This window comes from Hypanus sabinus, chromosome 16 (genome assembly GCF_030144855.1).
Source record: "Hypanus sabinus isolate sHypSab1 chromosome 16, sHypSab1.hap1, whole genome shotgun sequence".
Lineage (NCBI taxonomy): Eukaryota > Metazoa > Chordata > Chondrichthyes > Myliobatiformes > Dasyatidae > Hypanus > Hypanus sabinus.
The window spans coordinates 4,056,283-4,068,623 of record NC_082721.1 but is presented as its reverse complement, the minus strand read 5'-3'; the positions used below and the strand labels follow the sequence as shown (position 1 = coordinate 4,068,623).

The 12,341-nt window shown below is 39.3% G+C and overlaps 1 long non-coding RNA gene across 1 annotated transcript in view; it reads right to left on the bottom strand.

Annotated features, from left to right (window-relative positions):
• LOC132405772 (uncharacterized) overlaps positions 1-12,341 on the bottom strand; it is a 160,275-nt gene that overhangs the window by 102,314 nt on the left and 45,620 nt on the right. The gene's annotated exons all lie outside the window — the stretch shown is intronic.

Here is a 12,341-nt window from a genome sequence, read left to right as displayed (position 1 = left end):
GCAATATAAAATATTTTTTGGAAATAAGAGAACATTAAGCAAAGCCGCTACAAATAAATTGTGCCCTGTTGTTCCACAGTTCCAGAAGAGGAAACTAATCCCATTCATTATTACGTGGCATTCAACGTCAGAAAACCGAGCTATCAGGAAATTCAATCAAACTCAACAGAACAAGGCAAACTGATTACAGCTGAGGTGAGAGATTCGATCAGTTCTGCAGCTGTTCACATTTCAGTCCATCAAGTCCAATTCATCGAACATTGTAAACCATTGTTTCTCTCCCGTACAGCTCACAGATCTGTTCCTGAAAAGCAGCATCAATGCAACATTCCTGAATTGCATCTTCTACTCATTCAGGTAACAAACAGGAACTCTTCATCGAGATCACTTTTTAAAATCATTAGGTTTGCATCATGCTGCAAGAATAATTAGACAATCGAGTTTTCACAGAGAGCAAAAAGTACAAGTAATTTTGCACCACTATAAAGTGATGGAAATTAGCAGTCCTGACTACAGTGTATGCCAAATGTTAATTCATCTCCTGAAGTTAGACAAGAAATGAAATTTTATTCGGACATAGAAACTCAAAATTGACTTTCTGGTAATATGGCAATCGCTTTGAATAAACTTCATTTGCTTTTCTACAGGGAGGTAATAGATGACAGCACCAGAGTGACAGCAAATTGTTCGTTCAAAAATGAGACTGATTTTGAAGGAGTCATCAGGGAACGTGTGTATGAAGTAGTTGTAAAGAAGACCAATGACATGACTAACCTTGGGACATACGAACTGGAAAAGAACAGCCTCTATGTATCTGGTACTTATTGACACATTCCTTCATATTCTTCTATGTCTTCTGTGCCACTCATTCTATAGTAGGGGATCACCCGCAGAGGTCGTAGCACCAGAATCAGGTGCAAGTTACAATCCTACGCCAATCCTTTAGCTGCTCAACCGCTGAATGTTCATACCTCAACTGAGGCATTGAAGCAACAGACAATTTGATGATTGACAGCAGTGTCCATAGAGAATAATACAAAATCTGTATTAAATGTTACTGCTGAAGACGAAGGGCAGATAAATTAAAATTAAAATTTCAACAGAAATTTCAGTTTGCTGAGACATGACAATGATCTGTAATTGTGTTTGCTGATAAGAGTCTTTCTTACCCTGCAGAGCAACTGGAAGTCCCGTCTACCATTGGTAAGTAAGATCATCTGTGGTAGTTATCGGATATGTTTGTCCCTTCTCTGCATTCAGGTTACACAGATAACTTATCCTGTAAAATTACCACTTGATGGACATTAATAAAATGCCATCTGAGTTCTGGTAGATATACACAGATAGAGAGGATGCTAAGGTTATCTGAGAGATGGGTGAATGAAGCCATTACTTTGCCGATAAAACAAAATAATTCCATTTAAATATGTCTCAAAGAAGATTCTATGTCTACGTCTATATTTACCAGGATGCTGTCTGGTTTCGAGAGTATGGATGATGATCAGAGATTTAGCAAGCTAGGGCTTTACTCTTTGGAGAGAGGGAGGATGAGGGGAGAAATGATAAAGTTGTACAAGAAATTAAGAGGAATTGGCAGAGTTGACAGCCAGCGCCTCTTCACCCAGGGCACCACTGCTCAGTACAAGAGGATATGGCTTTAAGGTAAGGGGAGGGAAGTTCAAGGGGATATTAGAGGAAGGTGTTTCACTCAGAGAGTGGTTGGTGCATGGAATGCACTGCCTGAGTCAATGCTGGAGGCAGATACACTAGTGAAGTTTAAGATACTACTAAACAGCTACATGGAGTAAATTAAAATGGGGGGGTTATATGGTAGGCAGCGTTTGAAGGTCAGCACAACATTGTGGGCCAAAGGGACTGTAAAGTGCGGTACTATTCTATGTTCTATGTACATGCTTTCACTATTGATAGGAACAATTGAGAAATCCTCCTCCCAATATCTATTAGGATATTTACAATGAATGAAGGGAGAAAATATCTCCCCTGTATTACATTGGTACATCTCAATCCATTGTAGAAACTCTACAGCATTCCCGCAATATAAAATATTTTTGGAAATAAGAGAACATTAAGCAAAGTCGCTACAAATAAATTGTGCCCTGTTGTTCCACAGTTCCAGAAGAGGAAACTAATCCCATTCATTATTACGTGGCATTCAACGTCAGAAAACCGAGCTATCAGGAAATTCAATCAAATTCAACAGAACAAGGCAAACTGATTACAGCTGAGGTGAGAGATTCGATCAGTTCTGCAGCTGTTCACATTTCAGTCCATCAAGTCCAATTCATCGAACATTGTAAACCATTGTTTCTCTCCCGTACAGCTCACAGATCTGTTCCTGAAAAGCAGCATCAATGCAACATTCCTGAATTGCATCTTCTACTCATTCAGGTAACAAACAGGAACTCTTCATCGAGATCACTTTTTAAAATCATTAGGTTTGCATCATGCTGCAAGAATAATTAGACAATCGAGTTTTCACAGATACCAAAAAGTACAAGTAATTTTGCACCACTATAAAGTGATGGAAATTAGCAGTCCTGACTACAGTGTATGCCAAATGTTAATTCATCTCCTGAAGTTAGACAAGAAATGAAATTTTATTCGGACATAGAAACTCAAAATTGACTTTCTGGTAATATGCCAATCGCTTTGAATAAACTTCATTTGCTTTTCTACAGGGAGGTAATAGATGACAGCACCAGAGTGACAGCAAATTGTTCGTTCAAAAATGAGACTGATTTTGAAGGAGTCATCAGGGAACGTGTGTATGAAGTAGTTGTAAAGAAGACCAATGACATGACTAACCTTGGGACATACGAACTGGAAAAGAACAGCCTCTATGTATCTGGTACTTATTGACACATTCCTTCATATTCTTCTATGTCTTCTGTGCCGCTCATTCTATAGTAGGGAATCACCCGCAGAGGTCGTAGCACCAGAATCAGGTGCAAGTTACAATCCTATGCCAATCCTTTAGCTGCTCAACCGCTGAATGTTCATACCTCAACTGAGGCATTGAAGCAACAGACAATTTGATGATTGACAGCAGTGTCCATAGAGAATAATACTAAATCTGTATTAAATGTTACTGCTGAAGACGAAGGGCAGATAAATTAAAATTAAAATTTCAACAGAAATTTCAGTTTGCTGAGACATGACAATGATCTGTAATTGTGTTTGCTGATAAGAGTCTTTCTTACCCTGCAGAGCAACTGGAAGTCCTGTCTACCATTGGTAAGTAAGATCATCTGTGGTAGTTATCGGATATGTTTGTCCCTTCTCTGCATTCAGGTTACACAGATAACTTATCCTGTAAAATTACCACTTGATGGACATTAATAAAATGCCATCTGAGTTCTGGTAGATATACACAGATAGAGAGGATGCTAAGGTTATCTGAGAGATGGGTGAATGAAGCCATTACTTTGCTGATAAAACAAAATAATTCCATTTAAATATGTCTCTAAGAAGATTCTATGTCTACGTCTATATTTACCAGGATGCTGTCTGGTTTCGAGAGTATGGATGATGATCAGAGATTTAGCAAGCTAGGGCTTTACTCTTTGGAGAGAAAGAGGATGAGGGGAGACATGATAAAGGGGTAGAAGATATTAAGAGGAATAGACAGAGTGGACAGCCAGCGCCTCTTCACCCAGGGCACCACTGCTCAGTACAAGAGGATATGGCTTTAAGGTAAGGGGAGGGAAGTTCAAGGGGGATATTAGTGGAAGGTGTTTCACTCAGAGAGTGGGTGGTGCATGGAATGCACTGCCTGAGTCAGTGTTGGTGGCAGATATACTAATGAAGTTTAAGAGACTACTAGAAACGTATATGGAGAAATTTAAGATTGGGGGTGATATGGGAGGCAGCGTTTGAGGGTCAGCACAACATTGTGGGCTAAAGGGCCTGTAAAGTGCTGTACTATTCTATGTACATCCTTTCACTACTGACAGGAACAATTGAAAAATCCTCCTCCCCATATCTAATAGGATATTTACAATGAACGACGGCAGAAAATATACCCCCTGTATTACATTGGTACATCTCAATCCATTTTAGAAACTCTACAGCATTCCAGCAATATAAAATATTTTTTGGAAATAAGAGAACATTAAGCAAAGCCGCTACAAATAAATTGTGCCCTGTTGTTCCACAGTTCCAGAAGAGGAAACTAATCCCATTCATTATTACGTGGCATTCAACGTCAGAAAACCGAGCTATCAGGAAATTCAATCAAACTCAACAGAACAAGGCAAACTGATTACAGCTGAGGTGAGAGATTCGATCAGTTCTGCAGCTGTTCACATTTCAGTCCATCAAGTCCAATTCATCGAACATTGTAAACCATTGTTTCTCTCCCGTACAGCTCACAGATCTGTTCCTGAAAAGCAGCATCAATGCAACATTCCTGAATTGCATCTTCTACTCATTCAGGTAACAAACAGGAACTCTTCATCGAGATCACTTTTTAAAATCATTAGGTTTGCATCATGCTGCAAGAATAATTAGACAATCGAGTTTTCACAGATACCAAAAAGTACAAGTAATTTTGCACCACTATAAAGTGATGGAAATTAGCAGTCCTGACTACAGTGTATGCCAAATGTTAATTCATCTCCTGAAGTTAGACAAGAAATGAAATTTTATTCGGACATAGAAACTCAAAATTGACTTTCTGGTAATATGGCAATCGCTTTGAATAAACTTCATTTGCTTTTCTACAGGGAGGTAATAGATGACAGCACCAGAGTGACAGCAAATTGTTCGTTCAAAAATGAGACTGATTTTGAAGGAGTCATCAGGGAACGTGTGTATGAAGTAGTTGTAAAGAAGACCAATGACATGACTAACCTTGGGACATACGAACTGGAAAAGAACAGCCTCTATGTATCTGGTACTTATTGACACATTCCTTCATATTCTTCTATGTCTTCTGTGCCACTCATTCTATAGTAGGGGATCACCCGCAGAGGTCGTAGCACCAGAATCAGGTGCAAGTTACAATCCTACGCCAATCCTTTAGCTGCTCAACCGCTGAATGTTCATACCTCAACTGAGGCATTGAAGCAACAGACAATTTGATGATTGACAGCAGTGTCCATAGAGAATAATACAAAATCTGTATTAAATGTTACTGCTGAAGACGAAGGGCAGATAAATTAAAATTAAAATTTCAACAGAAATTTCAGTTTGCTGAGACATGACAATGATCTGTAATTGTGTTTGCTGATAAGAGTCTTTCTTACCCTGCAGAGCAACTGGAAGTCCCGTCTACCATTGGTAAGTAAGATCATCTGTGGTAGTTATCGGATATGTTTGTCCCTTCTCTGCATTCAGGTTACACAGATAACTTATCCTGTAAAATTACCACTTGATGGACATTAATAAAATGCCATCTGAGTTCTGGTAGATATACACAGATAGAGAGGATGCTAAGGTTATCTGAGAGATGGGTGAATGAAGCCATTACTTTGCCGATAAAACAAAATAATTCCATTTAAATATGTCTCAAAGAAGATTCTATGTCTACGTCTATATTTACCAGGATGCTGTCTGGTTTCGAGAGTATGGATGATGATCAGAGATTTAGCAAGCTAGGGCTTTACTCTTTGGAGAGAAAGAGGATGAGGGGAGACATGATAAAGGGGTAGAAGATATTAAGAGGAATAGACAGAGTGGACAGCCAGCGCCTCTTCACCCAGGGCACCACTGCTCAGTACAAGAGGATATGGCTTTAAGGTAAGGGGAGGGAAGTTCAAGGGGGATATTAGTGGAAGGTGTTTCACTCAGAGAGTGGTTGGTGCATGGAATGCACTGCCTGAGTCAGTGTTGGTGGCAGATATACTAATGAAGTTTAAGAGACTACTAGAAACGTATATGGAGAAATTTAAGATTGGGGGTGATATGGGAGGCAGCGTTTGAGGGTCAGCACAACATTGTGGGCTAAAGGGCCTGTAAAGTGCTGTACTATTCTATGTACATCCTTTCACTACTGACAGGAACAATTGAAAAATCCTCCTCCCCATATCTAATAGGATATTTACAATGAACGACGGCAGAAAATATACCCCCTGTATTACATTGGTACATCTCAATCCATTTTAGAAACTCTACAGCATTCCAGCAATATAAAATATTTTTTGGAAATAAGAGAACATTAAGCAAAGCCGCTACAAATAAATTGTGCCCTGTTGTTCCACAGTTCCAGAAGAGGAAACTAATCCCATTCATTATTACGTGGCATTCAACGTCAGAAAACCGAGCTATCAGGAAATTCAATCAAACTCAACAGAACAAGGCAAACTGATTACAGCTGAGGTGAGAGATTCGATCAGTTCTGCAGCTGTTCACATTTCAGTCCATCAAGTCCAATTCATCGAACATTGTAAACCATTGTTTCTCTCCCGTACAGCTCACAGATCTGTTCCTGAAAAGCAGCATCAATGCAACATTCCTGAATTGCATCTTCTACTCATTCAGGTAACAAACAGGAACTCTTCATCGAAATCACTTTTTAAAATCATTAGGTTTGCATCATGCTGCAAGAATAATTAGACAATCGAGTTTTCACAGATACCAAAAAGTACAAGTAATTTTGCACCACTATAAAGTGATGGAAATTAGCAGTCCTGACTACAGTGTATGCCAAATGTTAATTCATCTCCTGAAGTTAGACAAGAAATGAAATTTTATTCGGACATAGAAACTCAAAATTGACTTTCTGGTAATATGGCAATCGCTTTGAATAAACTTCATTTGCTTTTCTACAGGGAGGTAATAGATGACAGCACCAGAGTGACAGCAAATTGTTCGTTCAAAAATGAGACTGATTTTGAAGGAGTCATCAGGGAACGTGTGTATGAAGTAGTTGTAAAGAAGACCAATGACATGACTAACCTTGGGACATACGAACTGGAAAAGAACAGCCTCTATGTATCTGGTACTTATTGACACATTCCTTCATATTCTTCTATGTCTTCTGTGCCACTCATTCTATAGTAGGGGATCACCCGCAGAGGTCGTAGCACCAGAATCAGGTGCAAGTTACAATCCTACGCCAATCCTTTAGCTGCTCAACCGCTGAATGTTCATACCTCAACTGAGGCATTGAAGCAACAGACAATTTGATGATTGACAGCAGTGTCCATAGAGAATAATACTAAATCTGTATTAAATGTTACTGCTGAAGACGAAGGGCAGATAAATTAAAATTAAAATTTCAACAGAAATTTCAGTTTGCTGAGACATGACAATGATCTGTAATTGTGTTTGCTGATAAGAGTCTTTCTTACCCTGCAGAGCAACTGGAAGTCCCGTCTACCATTGGTAAGTAAGATCATCTGTGGTAGTTATCGGATATGTTTGTCCCTTCTCTGCATTCAGGTTACACAGATAACTTATCCTGTAAAATTACCACTTGATGGACATTAATAAAATGCCATCTGAGTTCTGGTAGATATACACAGATAGAGAGGATGCTAAGGTTATCTGAGAGATGGGTGAATGAAGCCATTACTTTGCCGATAAAACAAAATAATTCCATTTAAATATGTCTCAAAGAAGATTCTATGTCTACGTCTATATTTACCAGGATGCTGTCTGGTTTCGAGAGTATGGATGATGATCAGAGATTTAGCAAGCTAGGGCTTTACTCTTTGGAGAGAGGGAGGATGAGGGGAGAAATGATAAAGTTGTACAAGAAATTAAGAGGAATTGGCAGAGTTGACAGCCAGCGCCTCTTCACCCAGGGCACCACTGCTCAGTACAAGAGGATATGGCTTTAAGGTAAGGGGAGGGAAGTTCAAGGGGATATTAGAGGAAGGTGTTTCACTCAGAGAGTGGTTGGTGCATGGAATGCACTGCCTGAGTCAATGCTGGAGGCAGATACACTAGTGAAGTTTAAGATACTACTAAACAGCTACATGGAGTAAATTAAAATGGGGGGGTTATATGGTAGGCAGCGTTTGAAGGTCAGCACAACATTGTGGGCCAAAGGGACTGTAAAGTGCGGTACTATTCTATGTTCTATGTACATGCTTTCACTATTGATAGGAACAATTGAGAAATCCTCCTCCCAATATCTATTAGGATATTTACAATGAATGAAGGGAGAAAATATCTCCCCTGTATTACATTGGTACATCTCAATCCATTCTAGAAACTCTACAGCATTCCCGCAATATAAAATATTTTTGGAAATAAGAGAACATTAAGCAAAGTCGCTACAAATAAATTGTGCCCTGTTGTTCCACAGTTCCAGAAGAGGAAACTAATCCCATTCATTATTACGTGGCATTCAACGTCAGAAAACCGAGCTATCAGGAAATTCAATCAAACTCAACAGAACAAGGCAAACTGATTACTGCTGAGGTGAGAGATTCGATCAGTTCTGCAGCTGTTCACATTTCAGTCCATCAAGTCCAATTCATCGAACATTGTAAACCATTGTTTCTCTCCCGTACAGCTCACAGATCTGTTCCTGAAAAGCAGCATCAATGCAACATTCCTGAATTGCATCTTCTACTCATTCAGGTAACAAACAGGAACTCTTCATCGAGATCACTTTTTAAAATCATTAGGTTTGCATCATGCTGCAAGAATAATTAGACAATCGAGTTTTCACAGATACCAAAAAGTACAAGTAATTTTGCACCACTATAAAGTGATGGAAATTAGCAGTCCTGACTACAGTGTATGCCAAATGTTAATTCATCTCCTGAAGTTAGACAAGAAATGAAATTTTATTCGGACATAGAAACTCAAAATTGACTTTCTGGTAATATGCCAATCGCTTTGAATAAACTTCATTTGCTTTTCTACAGGGAGGTAATAGATGACAGCACCAGAGTGACAGCAAATTGTTCGTTCAAAAATGAGACTGATTTTGAAGGAGTCATCAGGGAACGTGTGTATGAAGTAGTTGTAAAGAAGACCAATGACATGACTAACCTTGGGACATACGAACTGGAAAAGAACAGCCTCTATGTATCTGGTACTTATTGACACATTCCTTCATATTCTTCTATGTCTTCTGTGCCACTCATTCTATAGTAGGGAATCACCCGCAGAGGTCGTAGCACCAGAATCAGGTGCAAGTTACAATCCCACCCCAATCCTTTAGCTGCTCAACCACCGAATGTTCATACCTCAACTGAGGCGTTGAAGCAACAGACAATTTGATGATTGACAGCAGTGTCCATAGAGAATAATACTAAATCTGTATTAAATGTTACTGCTGAAGACGAAGGGCAGATAAATTAAAATTAAAATTTCAACAGAAATTTCAGTTTGCTGAGACATGACAATGATCTGTAATTGTGTTTGCTGATAAGAGTCTTTCTTACCCTGCAGAGCAACTGGAAGTCCCGTCTACCATTGGTAAGTAAGATCATCTGTGGTAGTTATCGGATATGTTTGTCCCTTCTCTGCATTCAGGTTACACAGATAACTTATCCTGTAAAATTACCACTTGATGGACATTAATAAAATGCCATCTGAGTTCTGGTAGATATACACAGATAGAGAGGATGCTAAGGTTATCTGAGAGATGGGTGAATGAAGCCATTACTTTGCCGATAAAACAAAATAATTCCATTTAAATATGTCTCAAAGAAGATTCTATGTCTACGTCTATATTTACCAGGATGCTGTCTGGTTTCGAGAGTATGGATGATGATCAGAGATTTAGCAAGCTAGGGCTTTACTCTTTGGAGAGAAAGAGGATGAGGGGAGACATGATAAAGGGGTAGAAGATATTAAGAGGAATAGACAGAGTAGACAGCCAGCGCCTCTTCACCCAGGGCACCACTGCTCAGTACAAGAGGATATGGCTTTAAGGTAAGGGGAGGGAAGTTCAAGGGGGATATTAGTGGAAGGTGTTTCACTCAGAGAGTGGGTGGTGCATGGAATGCACTGCCTGAGTCAGTGTTGGTGGCAGATATACTAATGAAGTTTAAGAGACTACTAGAAACGTATATGGAGAAATTTAAGATTGGGGGTGATATGGGAGGCAGCGTTTGAGGGTCAGCACAACATTGTGGGCTAAAGGGCCTGTAAAGTGCTGTACTATTCTACGTACATCCTTTCACTACTGACAGGAACAATTGAAAAATCCTCCTCCCCATATCTGATAGGATATTTACAATGAACAACGGCAGAAAATATACCCCCTGTATTACATTGGTACATCTCAATCCATTGTAGAAACTCTACAGCATTCCAGCAATATAAAATATTTTTTGGAAATAAGAGAACATTAAGCAAAGCCGCTACAAATAAATTGTGCCCTGTTGTTCCACAGTTCCAGAAGAGGAAACTAATCCCATTCATTATTACGTGGCATTCAACGTCAGAAAACCGAACTATCAGGAAATTCAATCAAACTCAACAGAACAAGGCAAACTGATTACAGCTGAGGTGAGAGATTCGATCAGTTCTGCAGCTGTTCACATTTCAGTCCATCAAGTCCAATTCATCGAACATTGTAAACCATTGTTTCTCTCCCGTACAGCTCACAGATCTGTTCCTGAAAAGCAGCATCAATGCAACATTCCTGAATTGCATCTTCTACTCATTCAGGTAACAAACAGGAACTCTTCATCGAGATCACTTTTTAAAATCATTAGGTTTGCATCATGCTGCAAGAATAATTAGACAATCGAGTTTTCACAGATACCAAAAAGTACAAGTAATTTTGCACCACTATAAAGTGATGGAAATTAGCAGTCCTGACTACAGTGTATGCCAAATGTTAATTCATCTCCTGAAGTTAGACAAGAAATGAAATTTTATTCGGACATAGAAACTCAAAATTGACTTTCTGGTAATATGCCAATCGCTTTGAATAAACTTCATTTGCTTTTCTACAGGGAGGTAATAGATGACAGCACCAGAGTGACAGCAAATTGTTCGTTCAAAAATGAGACTGATTTTGAAGGAGTCATCAGGGAACGTGTGTATGAAGTAGTTGTAAAGAAGACCAATGACATGACTAACCTTGGGACATACGAACTGGAAAAGAACAGCCTCTATGTATCTGGTACTTATTGACACATTCCTTCATATTCTTCTATGTCTTCTGTGCCACTCATTCTATAGTAGGGGATCACCCGCAGAGGTCGTAGCACCAGAATCAGGTGCAAGTTACAATCCTACGCCAATCCTTTAGCTGCTCAACCGCTGAATGTTCATACCTCAACTGAGGCATTGAAGCAACAGACAATTTGATGATTGACAGCAGTGTCCATAGAGAATAATACTAAATCTGTATTAAATGTTACTGCTGAAGACGAAGGGCAGATAAATTAAAATTAAAATTTCAACAGAAATTTCAGTTTGCTGAGACATGACAATGATCTGTAATTGTGTTTGCTGATAAGAGTCTTTCTTACCCTGCAGAGCAACTGGAAGTCCCGTCTACCATTGGTAAGTAAGATCATCTGTGGTAGTTATCGGATATGTTTGTCCCTTCTCTGCATTCAGGTTACACAGATAACTTATCCTGTAAAATTACCACTTGATGGACATTAATAAAATGCCATCTGAGTTCTGGTAGATATACACAGATAGAGAGGATGCTAAGGTTATCTGAGAGATGGGTGAATGAAGCCATTACTTTGCTGATAAAACAAAATAATTCCATTTAAATATGTCTCAAAGAAGATTCTATGTCTACGTCTATATTTACCAGGATGCTGTCTGGTTTCGAGAGTATGGATGATGATCAGAGATTTAGCAAGCTAGGGCTTTACTCTTTGGAGAGAAAGAGGATGAGGGGAGACATGATAAAGGGGTAGAAGATATTAAGAGGAATAGACAGAGTAGACAGCCAGCGCCTCTTCACCCAGGGCACCACTGCTCAGTACAAGAGGATATGGCTTTAAGGTAAGGGGAGGGAAGTTCAAGGGGGATATTAGTGGAAGGTGTTTCACTCAGAGAGTGTGTGGTGCATGGAATGCACTGCCTGAGTCAGTGTTGGTGGCAGATATACTAATGAAGTTTAAGAGACTACTAGAAACGTATATGGAGAAATTTAAGATTGGGGGTGATATGGGAGGCAGCGTTTGAGGGTCAGCACAACATTGTGGGCTAAAGGGCCTGTAAAGTGCTGTACTATTCTATGTACATCCTTTCACTACTGACAGGAACAATTGAAAAATCCTCCTCCCCATATCTGATAGGATATTTACAATGAACGACGGCAGAAAATATACCCCCTGTATTACATTGGTACATCTCAATCCATTGTAGAAACTCTACAGCATTCCAGCAATATAAAATATTTTTTGGAAATAAGAGAACATTAAGCAAAGCCGCTACAA